The sequence below is a fragment of the Camelus ferus genome, chromosome X (assembly GCF_009834535.1).
Source record: "Camelus ferus isolate YT-003-E chromosome X, BCGSAC_Cfer_1.0, whole genome shotgun sequence".
Classification (NCBI taxonomy): Eukaryota; Metazoa; Chordata; class Mammalia; order Artiodactyla; family Camelidae; genus Camelus; species Camelus ferus.
In genome coordinates, this window is record NC_045732.1 from 50,431,054 (window position 1) to 50,444,223 (window position 13,170).

Below are 13,170 nucleotides of genomic sequence, written 5' to 3' on the forward strand. Positions count from 1 at the left end.
ATGGAAAAACTCCTAAACACAAACTACTGAAGCGGACTCCTGAATAGCCAATGTGAATAGAAGTATAACTGAAAAGACTGAATTAGTAATCAAAAAACTACCCACAAAGAAAAGTAAAGGTCCAAACGGTTTCACCACTAAATTGCACCAAACATTCAAAGAAAATAAAGAATTAACACCAATTCTTCACAAAATTTTACTAAAAAGGTGGGAACACACCCCAACTCATTTAACAAGACCAGTAGGATAGAAACCAGAAAAGATACCACAAAAATAGAAATCTACAAACCAGTATCACTTATGAATATTGATGTAAAAGCCCTCAACAAAATACTAGCAAAAACTTCAAAACAATAAAAGACATCTTTCTGCTGCAGACTGGGAGAAAATATTTGCAAAAGACGTATCTAATAAAGAACTATTATCTAAAATATACAAAGAACTCTTAAAATTCAACAATAATAAAATAAACAACATGATTAAAAATAGGCAAAGATCTGAAAACATCTTACCAAAGAACATGTGCAGATGACAAATGAGCAAATAAAAAGATGTTCCACATCATATGTCAATAGGGAATCAGAAATTAAAACAATACTACACATCTATTAGAATGGAAAAAATGCAGAACATTGACACCACCAAATGATGTTGAGGATGTGGAGCATACAGCCACTTTTGGCAATTTCTTAGAAAATTAATCATTCTCTTACCAGATGATCCAGCAGTCACACTCCTTGATATTTACCCAAATAAGTTGAGAACTAAGTCTATTCAAAAACCTGCACAAAGATGCTTATAAACATCTTTTTATTTATAGAAACATCTTTATAAGTAGCTTTTTCCATAACTGTCAAAATGTAGAAGTAACCAAGATGTCCTTCAGACGGTGAGTGGATAAAATAACTGGTACATTCAGACAATGGAATATTATTCCACTCTGCAAAGAAATAAGTTATCAAGCCATGAAAAGACATGGAGAAACTTTAAATGCATATTACTAAGCGAAAGAAGACAATCTGAAAAGGCTACATATTGTATGATTCCAAGTGTATGACACTCTGGAAAAGACAAAACTGTGGAGACAGTAAAAATATGAATGGTCGCCAGGGGTTAGGGGAAAAAGGAAGGGTGGATAGATGGTACAGAAGATTTTTAGTTCAGTGAAACTAACCTGTATGATATTATGATAGATGTCATTATACACTTGTCAAAATCCCTAGAATGTATAATAAAATTAATTTTACAGTAGTGAAATCTAATGCAAACTATGGATTTTGGATGATACTGACTTATCACAATAGGTTCATCAATTGTAACAAATGTGCAACTGTGGTGAGGGATGTTGACAGTGGGGGAGGCTGTACATGTGTAGAGACAGATGCATCAGAAATTTCTGTACTTTCCACTCAATTTTTCTGTGAATATAAAACTGCTCTAAAAATTAAAATTTATTTTTAAAAATTCTAAAAACTTCCTCAACTATCTACAGAATACCCACAGGTAACATCATACTTAATGGTAAGAAAAAAAATTAATTCTTTCCCTCTAAGATTAGAACAAGACAAGGAAATCTGCTCTTAGCACTTTCCTTCAACACTGTAACGGGGATTTTAGCCAGAGCGAGAAAATAGAAATAAAAGGCATCAAGACCGAAAAGGAAGAAATAAAACTATCTATCTTTGAAGATAACATTATCTTATATGTAGAAAATCCCAAGGAATCCACTAAAAAATATTAGAACTAATAAATGAGTTCAGAAAGGTTGAAGAATATAAGAATAATATACAAGGGTGGGAAGGGTATAGCTCAGTTAGAGTGCATGCTTAGCATGCATAGGTCCTGGGTTCGATCCCCACTACCTCTATTAAAAAATATATAATAATAAACAAACTCATTACCTCCCCAAAAAAATTTTTTTAAAAAGAATAATATACAAAAATCAATTGTATTTCTATATACTTGCAAAGAAAAATCTGAAAATAAAATTAAGAAAACATTCCATTTACAATAGAATCAAAAAGAATAAAACGCTTAGGAATAAACTTAACAAAACTTATACTCTGAAAACTACAAAATATTATTGCAAGAAATTAAAGATTTAAATCAATGGTAAAACACTGCATGTTCATAAAATGGAAGACAACATTAAAACGGTAATACTCCCCAAACTGATCTACAGTTTAAAAAAGGCAATCCGTGTCAGAATCCCACTTGACTTCTTTGTAGAAACTGACAAGCTCATTCTAAAATTCATGTAGAATGAAAATGGACCCAGAGTAGACAAAATAATCTTCAAAAGGAAAAACACAACAGGAAGACTTACGCTTCATGATTTTAAAACTTTTTAAACAAATATAATCAGTACAGTATAGTACTGGCAAAAGGATAGACTTAAGAATCAATGGAAAAGAACTAAAAGTCCAAGAGGAGGGTATAGCTCAGTGGTAGAGCACCTGCTCAGCATGTACAAGGTCCTGGGTTCAATCCTCAGTATCTCCATCAAAAAAATAAATAAATCTAAGTATCCCTCCTTAAAAAAAGACATAATATTATAAAAAAAAAACCTGAAAGTCCAGAAATAAACCTATATATATATGGTCGACTGATTTTTCAACAAGAATGCCAAGACCGTCCAACAGGGAGAGAATAGTCTTTTCAACAAATGGTGCTGGCACAACTGTGTATCCACATGCAACAAATGAAGTTGAGGATCAGCCTTACAACCACATATAAAAATTAACTCCAAATGCATCAAAACTATAAGATTCTTAGAAGAAAATATTGGGGTAAATCTTCATGACCCTGGATCTAGTAATAGATTTTTAGGCATGATAAGAACAGAATGAGCAACAAAAGCAAAATTAGATACACTAGACTTTACCAAAATTAAAAATGTGCTTCAAAAAACACAATTAAGAAAATTAAAGAAAACCAACAGAATGGTGGAAAATATTTGCAAATCGTGTATCTAACCCAAATGCCCAAATGCCCACTGACGGATGAATGATAAAACTAAACACACACACACACACACACACACACACACACACACACACACACACAATGGAATGCTATTCAGCCTTAAAAGGGAAGAAAATTTTGATACATGCTACAACACTGATTAACCTTGAAGGCATTATGCTAAGTTAAATAAGCCAGACAGAAAAAACCAAATATTGTATGATCCCACTATATGAGGTTCCTACAGTACTCATATACATAGAGACAGAATGTAGAACAGCAGTTGCCAGGGACTGAAGGTAAAGAGGACTGGGAAGTTAGTGATTTTAGTCGGTACAGAGTTTCAGTTGGAGAAGACGGAGAATTTCTGGAGATGGTGGTGATGGTTACACAACAATGTGAATGTACTTAATGTCACAGAACAGTATACTTAAAATTGGTTAAATGGTAAATGTGATACCATGCATATTTTATCATAATAAAAAGTCTAGGATATATAAAGAATTCTTATACATCAACAACAAAAGATAAACACCTAATTAAAAATGTGCAAAGGATCTAAATAGATAGTTCTCCAAGGAATATATACAAATTACCAATAAGCACATAAAGAGATGCTCAATATCAATAGCCAAATATAGTAAGACACACTTCACATGTACTGGGTTGGCTAAAATTAAAAAGTCAGATAATAACGATTGTTGGCATGAACGCAGAGAAATCTGAATCCGTATACATGTTGGTGGGAATGCACAGTGGTGCAGCCACTGTGGGAAACAGTTTGATATTTCCTCAAAGGATTTAACAGTTACCATATAACTCAGCAATTCCACTCCTAGGCATATAACCAAAAGAAGTTAAAATATACGGCCACACACAAACCTGTTCACAAATGTTTATAGTAGCATTATTCATAATAGCCAAAAGGTAGAAACAAGCTGTTACTGTCTATCAACAAATCAAACAAATGTGGTATATCCATATAAAAAATGTTATTTGGCCATAAAAAGAAATGAAGTACTAATAGACACTAAAACATAAATAAATCTTGAACACATTATGCTAAGTGAAAAAAGCCAATCACAAAGGACCATGTGCTATACAATGTCAATCGTAAGAAGGTCTGAAATAGCGAAATCTATGAAGACAGGAAAGTAGGTTGGTGGTTAGTTAAGGCTGGGGATAGGAGGCGATACCTAAGGGTACAGGGCTTCTTTTTCAGGTGATAACAACGTTATAGAATTTACTGTGGAGATGGATGCATGTATCTGTGAACATACTAAAGACTACTAAATTGTACGCTTTGGTGAATTGTAAGCTATGTAAATTATATCTCAACAATGGTGTTAAAAGTTTATTGGTCCTTAGGGAAATGCAAATTAAAATCACACTGTAATATCACGAAGTATCAGAAAGTCTATTTTTTTTTTTAACAGTGGTAAAACCAAATGCTGGAAAGGATGTAGAGGAATGGATCATTCTTACATTGCTGTGAGAATATAAAATGGTATGGCCACTCTGGAAAACAGTTTAGGAGTGTCTTAAAAAATAAAAATAAATATGCAACCATCATACACCCCACCAACTGAATTCCTGGGCATACATATACCAGAGAAATGAAAACTTATGTTGACATGAAAACCTGTACACGAATGTTTACCAGCAGCTTTTCTGTTTTTTTTTAAATCAAACAACTCTCTGTTGTTTATTTATGGATACGCTCATCACTCTTATTTCCCAGGAGAAAAGACATTTTAACACCCAAAGAGTAGAAAGCGTAGAATAAAAGCTCGTCCATTAGGCTGCCCTGAAGTAGTTAGAGTCTACACCTGCAGCAGCACGCTGGCTGATGCATCTGGGTTGTAATGCAGGTATGTGAGGAGCCACATGCCGTTTTTTTTTTTTAATAGACTATTCTTTTAGAGCAGTTTCAGGTTCACAACAGAATTGAACAGAAAATATAGAGAGTTCGCATATAGCCCTCCCCACCCACATATACTCCCCTCCCCTCAACATCCCTCATCAGTGTGGCATATTTGGTACAATCGATGAACCAACATGGACACATTATCATCGACCAAAGTCCATAGTTTACATTAGGGTTCACTCTTGATGTTGTACATTCTATGGGTTTTGACAAATGCATAATGACATGTAGCCACCACTACAGTATCATACAGAGTAATTTCATTGCCCTAAAAATCCCTTGTGCTCCATTTATTCATTCCTCCCTCCCTCCCTCTTCCCAAACCCCTGGAAACCACAATCTTTTTATTGTTTCTGTAGCTTTGCCTTTTCCAGAATGTCATTTGGTTGGAATCATACATTTTGCAGCCTTTCAGACTGGCTTCTTTCATTTAGTAATATGCCTTTTAAGTTTCTTGCATGTCTTTCATGGCTTGATAGATCATTTTTTTTACTGCACATATATTTTTTAATTTACATATATGTACTGTTCATTGTTTCTAAGAATGTTTAGAGTTTTAGCTTTTTAAACTTATATAGTTATTGAAGGAATATCAAAGCCAACCACAAAATAAGGATTAATTCAATAAGATACATACATCCTGCTATTACCAGCAACATTATTTGTAACTTCCAAGATATGGAAGCATCCTAAGTGCACATCAATAGTTGAAATGAAAATGAAGATGCAGTGTGTGTGTATACACACACACACACACACACACACATATATGTAATGGAATACACCTCACCCATAACAAAGATGGATATTTTGCCATTTGCAGCCCTTCATTCCCTTTTTTTCCACTTCAAAAACCAGAAATTTGTAACTGGCAGAGACATTTCCATTACATCAAAAACAACAAAATACTTAGAAATAAACTTAATCAAGGAGGTTACCTATCCTCTGAAAACCGAAATGACACAAAGAAATGGAAAGACTTCTTGCGCTCTTGGACTGGAAGAATCAACACTATCAAAATGACCACATTACCCAAAGCAATCCACAGATCGAATGCAACCCCCATCAAAACCCCCAGCAGCTCTATTTGTAATAGCCCAAATCTGGGATGATCAGATATCCTTTAGCAGGTAAATGGTTACAAGCTGTGGTACATTCACATAGAACACTACGTTGCAATATAAAGAAAATAACTATTGACACATGCAACAACTTGGATGAATCTCGAGGGAATTGTGCTAAATGAAAAAAATAATACCAAAAGGTTATGTACTATGTGATTCCATTTATAGAACATGTTTAAAATGACAAAATTTTAGAAATGGAGGACAGATTAGTGATTTCCAGGTGTTAGGCACAGGTAGGAGTAGGAGTAGGGAGCTGAGTTTGATTATAAAAAGCACAAGATGAGGAATCTGTATCTCAACTGGAGTAATGAATATATGAATCAACTCAGGTAATAAAACTGTACAGAACTTAACAAAAACACAAAAGTACAAATAAAACTAAGAAAATCTCAATCAGATTGGTAGAGATCAATAACCTGATTATAATGATACATTATACCTCTATAAAATGTAAAATGTTGCTATCATGTGAAACTGAGCAAAGTATATAAGAGTTCTATATTAGTATTACAATTTCATGTGAATCTACAACTATCTCAATAAAAATATAACTTTAAAAAAAAACTAGGGATAGAGGGGAACTTCCTCAATTTGATAAAGAACATTTACAAAAAACCTTATATAGATACCATCATACTTAATGGTGAAAGAGTGAATGCTTTCCCACTAATATCAGAAACACCAAGAGGTGTCTGCTATCATGATCTTCTTCAAAATAATAAAAAATACATTAAGTCCTACCCAGCGTAATGAGGCAAGAAAAGGAATTAAAAAGCACACAGAGGGAAAGAAAGAAGTAAAACTGACCCTATCTGCTGACAAGATTAAGTAGAAAGTCCCAAGAAATCTAAAAGATGAAAAAGAAGCTACCTAGATGTAGTTCACAGGATACAAGGTCGATATAAACAACTGGATTCCTATATACCTGCAATGAACAATTGGAATTTGAAGTTAAAAAAAAAAAAGAGAGAATTTAAAATAGCACCCCCCAAAATGAAGTACTTAGGTGAAAATGTAACAAAATATGTGCAAACTTAGTACATGGATAACTACAAAATACGAGGCCAACTGAGAGTTTCCATCAACATTTGGTTATACATTCCTATTCCTGGCATATATCTGGTCGACAACTATACAGTTTTATTGGAGAAAGGATTTGAAGAGCAAGTGTTCTGTACACTTTTTATTTTTTAATGTTTTCTATTCTAAGATTGGATAATTTCTATTATACCATCATCAAATTCACTGACACTACTACTGTTATCTCTAATCTGTTAAATATAATGATTTGCTATTCAGAAATTTTATTTTTCAGTTCTAGAATTTCAAATTGGTTCTTTTTATATTTTCTATGTCTATACTGAGATCTCCCACCTGTCAATTCATCAAAAATGGATCTGCTTTTTTATACTAAAGCATAGTTGTAATAGCTGCTTTAATAGTCTTGTCTGCTAATTTCAACATTTGAAACATACGTGGTTTGGTCTCTATTGACAGTCTTTCCTTTTGAGCATAGGCCACAGTTTCTTCTTTTTATATCTATCCAGTATTTCAGACTGGATACTGAGTACTTTTAAACATACAGTGAAAAACAACTGCATGCCACTATCTTCCTCTCAAGAGTTGATACTTTTGTTAATATTAGATAGTTAATAGTTAACTTAGCTGAAATCAAAACCCAAAATGTATGCCCTGTAGTGGAAGCAGAAGCTTTGTTCTGTTCTTTTAGCCCTAACTGGGCTGCCTAGGATCTGGGCTGCACTTGTGATTCAACCATATATGGTTAAGAGTTTTTGCAGGTTCTAGAGCTCCCAAACTGTAGATCTCTTCTAGATAGGATCTCCCCTCAACATTTTACTAAACCTGCTGTGGTCTCTCTAAATTCCTCTATACCTCATCAAGTAAGAATGCAGGTTTGTATCCAACTCTTTTAAATGAAACATAATTAACTTACAATATTATATTAGTTTTAGGTGCATAACATAGTGATCTGATATTTTTATGTTACAAAATGACCACCACTACAAGTATAGTTATCAACTGTTACCAAAGTTATTACAATATTACTGACTATATTCCCCATGCTATACATCACATCCACATGACTTAATCTCTTCTTAATACTGAAAGTTTGTGCCTCTCAATCCCCTCCCCCTATTTCACCCATTCCCTCAACACTCTCACCTCTGGAAATCTCCAGTTTGTTCTCTGTATCTATGATGCTGTTTCTCTTTTATTTTGTTTGTTCATTTCTTTTGTTTTTTTGGATTCTACATATAAGTAAAATCATACAGTATTTATCTTTCTCTGTTGATTTATTTCACTTAGCATAATACCCTCTAGATCCATCCATTGTGGGAAATGGCAATATCTAATTCTTTTTATGGCTGCATAATATTCTATGGGTGTGTGTGTGTGTGTGTGTGTGTGTGTGTGTGTGTGTAGATAGATAGATAGATAGTATGTGTGTGTATACAGACTACAGACACACACACTCCCCACAAACTTCTTTACCATTTATCTTTCACTGAACACTTAGGTTGCTTCCATACCTTCACTATGGTAAATAATACTGTGATGGACACTGGAGTGCAAAACAGTTTCTCAAATTAGTGTTTTCATTTTTTCAGATAAACAGCCAGACATGAAATCGATGAATCCTATGGTATTTCTACGTTTAATGCTTTGAGGAACCGCCACATTGTTTTCCATAGTAGGAGCACCAGCTTACATTCCTACCAACAGTGCAAGACAGTAGCCTTTTTTCCACATCACCAACATCAGATGTTTGTGGTCTTTTTGACAATAGCTATTCTGACATGTGTGAAGTAATATCTCATTATGGTTTTAATTTGCATTTCCCTGATGATTAGTGATGGTGGGCAGTTTTTCATGTGCCTGCTGGCCATCTATATGTCTTCTTTGGGAGAATGTCTCCTTAGGTCCTCTACCCATTTTTTAATCAAACTGTTTGCTTTTTTGTTATTAAGATGTATGTATTCCTTACATATTTTGGATGTTAACCCATTAAAATATGTATCATTTGCAAATATATTCTCCCACTCAGTAGGTTGTCTTTCCCTTTTGTTGATGGTTTCCTTCACTGCACATAAGCTTTTTAGCTTGAGGCAGTCCAATTTGCTTATTTTTGCTTCTGTTTCCCTCACTTGAGAAGATCAGAAAAAAAAAAAAAATACTGACCAATGTCAAAAAAAGTACTACCTACATTTTCTTCTAGGAATTTTATGGTTTTAGGTCTTATACTTATGTTCTATACTTAAGTTTTAATCTATTTTGAGTGTATTTTTGTATATGGTGTGAGGAAATGGTCTAGATTCATTCTTTTGCATATAACTATCCGGCTTTCCCAACACCAATTACTAATGAGGCTGTCTCTTCCCCATCATATATTCTGTCTCCTTTGTCACAGATTAATTGACCATAAAAGAGTGGGTTTATATCTGGGCTGTCTATTCTACTCCATTAATCTATGTTGTCAGTTTTTGTGCCAGTACCATACTGTTCTCACTACTATAGCTTTATAGTATGAATTGAAATCAGTGAAGTGTGTGATAACCAAGCTTTTATGTTCTTTCTTAAGATAGGGCTATATAAGGTCTTTTCTGGTTCCATACAGATTTTATGATTCTATCTGTTCTAGTTCTGTGAAAAATGCCATGGGTATCTCACGGATTTCATTGAATCTATAGATTGCTTTGGGTAGCATGGACATTTTAACAATATTAATTATTCCAATCCATGGACACAAATATCTTTCCTTTGTTGTATAATCCTCTATTTCTTTAAAATAATATCTTAAGTTTTCAAAGTACAGGTCTTTCATCTTCTTGGTTAAATTTATTCCTAGGCTTTTTTTCTGACACAACAGTAAACAAGATTGTTTAATTTCTCTTTCTAATAGTTTGTAATTAGTATATAGAAATACAACAATTTTGTATATTAATTTTTTTTATCTTGCAACTTTATGGAATTCATCTCTTCATCCTAATATTTTCTGGTGGAGTCTTTAGGGTTTTGGGGGTTTTTTTTAGGGTTTTCTATATATAGTATCATGTTATCTGCAAATATTGACACTTTTACTTCTTTACAATTTGGATGCTTTCTATTTTTCTTGTTTGACTGCTATAATGAAGACTTCCAATAGTATGTTGAATAAAAGTGGCAAGAGTGGGCATCCTTGCCTTTTTCCTGATCTTAGAGAAAAATCTTTCAGCTTATTACCACTGAGTATGATGTTAGCTGTGGATTTATCACTAACGATCTTTATTATGATGAGGTATTCTCCCTTTATACCCTTTGTTGAGAATTTTTATCATAAATGGATGTTGAATTTTGTCAAATTCTTCTTCTGCATCTACTGAGATCATATGATTTTTATTCTTCGTTTTGTTAACATGGTGTATCATGTTGAATGATTTGCTGTTAATGAGCAATTCTTCCATCCCTGAAATAAATCCCAGTTGATCATAGTTATGATCCTTTTATGTACTGTTGAATTCTGATGGCTACTTTTTTTGGAATATTTTTATATCCATATTCATCAGAGATAATGACTTATAATTTTCTTTTTTATAGTGTCTTTGTCTAGTTTTGGTATCAGAGTAATTAATGCTGGCCTTGTAGAATGGGTTTGGAAGAGTTTCTTCCTCTTCAATTTTTTGGAATAGTTTGAAAAAATAGGTATTAACTCTAGATGTTTGTTAGAATTCACCTATGAAGTCATCTGGTCTTGAACTCATGTTTGTTGGAAGTTTTTGATTAATGATTGAATTTTATTAGTAATCAGTCTGTTCAGATTTTCTATTTCTTCATGATTCAGTCTTGGAAGACTTATGTTTCTAGGAATTTATCCATCTCTTCTATGTTGTCCAATTTGTTGGCATAGTAGTCTTATGATTCCTCACACTGATATGGTATAAGCTGTTACTTTTCCTCCTTCATTTCTCACTTTACCTGGGCCCTCTCTTTTTTTTTTTTTTTTCATGATTAAGTGTGACTAAAGGTTTTTCAATTTTATTTATATTTTCAAAAAAAAAGCTCTTAGTTCCATTGATCTTTTCTTTTGTCTTAGTCTCTCTTTCATTTATTTCTGCTCTTTGATTTCCTTCTACTAACTTTCAGTTTTGTTTATTCTTCTTTTTCTAGCTCCTTATGTATAAGAAAAGCATAATCCTTAAAAGGAAATCTATAAATTGGACTTCCTCAAAATTAAAACCTTTTGCTCTACAAAAGACCCTCTGAAGAGGAAGAAAAGACAAAGTATCAATTTCATTATTTCCAGTCTGACTTTTATTATTTCCTTCCTTCTACTAAGTTTGGGCTTGTTTTGGTCTTCTTTTTCTAGTGCCTTTAGGTATAAAAGCTGTATTTTAATTTGAGATTTTTTTATTGTTTCTTGAAGCAGGCCTGTATTGCTACAGTCTCCCCTCTTAGAACTACATATTGTGCATCCCATAGATGCTGGAAAGTTGTGTTTCCATTTTCATGTGTCTCAAGGTATTTTTTAATTTCCTCTTTGATTTCTTCGTTGATTCATTGGTTTTGTAGCATTTTGTTTAGTATTCATGTGTTTGTGGTTTTTTCCAGTTTTCTTCTTGTAACTGATTTCTAGTTTCATACCGCTGTGGTCAGAAGAGATGTTTGATATAATTTCAGACTCTTAAATTTACTGACACTTGTTCTGTAGCCTAACACGTGATCCACCCTAGAGAATGTTCCATATGCACTTGAGAAGAATGTGTATTCTACATTTGGGGGATGGAATGATCTGTATATATTAAGTTCATATATTAAGTCTAATGTTTTTAAGGCTGATGCTTCTTTATTGATTTTTCTGTCTGGATGAACTATCCATTGATGTAAGTAGTGTATTAAAATCCCATAGTATCATTGTATTGCTATCAATTTCTCCCTTTACTGAGTCCATTAAGTAACATCCTTCTTTGTCTTCTGTTATAGACTTTGTTTTAAAGTTTACTTTGTCCAATATGAGTATTGCTACCCCAGGTTTCTTCTCATTTCCGTTTGCATGGAATATCTTTTTTCATCCCTTCAGTTTCAGTCTGTTTGTCTTCAGATCTGAAGTGAGTTTCTTGTAGACAGCATACAAATGGGTCTTGTTTTTTTATCCACTCAGTCATCTGTGTCTTTTGATTGGAGCATTTAGTCAAGTTTACATTTAAAGTGGTTATTGACAGTTATGTACTTATTGCCAGTTTGTTCATTATTTTCTGCTTGCTTTTGTAGTTCTTCTTTGTTCTTTTCTTCTTCTCTTGGTCTCACCTTTTAGTTTGATGATTTTCTTCAGTATTATGTTTGAGTTCCTTTCTCTTTATCTCTGTGTATCTACTGTAAGTTTTGGATTTGCAGTTACCATCAAGTTGATAAATAATTATATTTTTACACACACACACAGCTGACAGTTGCTGAAATTCAAAAATATACAGTATAAAAATACTACATTTTTATTACCCCTCCCAATGTTTTATGTTTCTGGCACCGTATTTTACATTTTAAACTTTGTGCATCTCTTTACATTGTAGTTAGTTGATTTTATTACTTTTGTCTTATAACCTTCCTACTAGCTGTACAAGTGGCTGATCCACTGCCTTTGCTATGTATTTAACCTTTACCAGTAAGATTTCTTTCTTTCAAACATTTTCTTATTCAAGCTATTGCATTTTCTTTCCCACCTTACGAAGATGCTTTAACATTTCTTATAAGGCTAATTTAGTGGTGCCCAACTCCTTTAGGTTCTGCTTGTCTGGGAAACTCTTCATCTCTCCTTCAATTCTGAGTGATAACCTTGCCAGGCAGAGTATTCTTGGTCATAAGTTTTATCCTTTCAGTACTTTAAATATGTCATGCCACCCTCTTCTGGCCTGCAGTTTCTGCTGAAAAATCAGCTAATAATCTAGTGGTGTTTTCCTTCTGTATGATTAGTTGCTTTATCTCTTTCTTACTGCCCTTAAAATTCTGTCTTTATCTTTTGCCATTTTAATTATATGATTTGGTGTGGCTCTGTTTGGGATCATCTTGTTTGGGACTCTCTGTGTGTCCCATCAGTGGATGCCTGTTTCCTTTCTCAGATTAGGAAAGTTGTAAGTCATCATTTCTCCACGTAAGTTTTCT

General features: G+C 33.4%; 1 protein-coding gene across 10 annotated transcripts in view; it reads right to left on the reverse strand.

Moving 5' to 3' along the window:
* ATRX (ATRX chromatin remodeler) overlaps positions 1-13,170 on the reverse strand; it is a 229,103-nt gene that overhangs the window by 160,761 nt on the left and 55,172 nt on the right. The window lies entirely within an intron of this gene.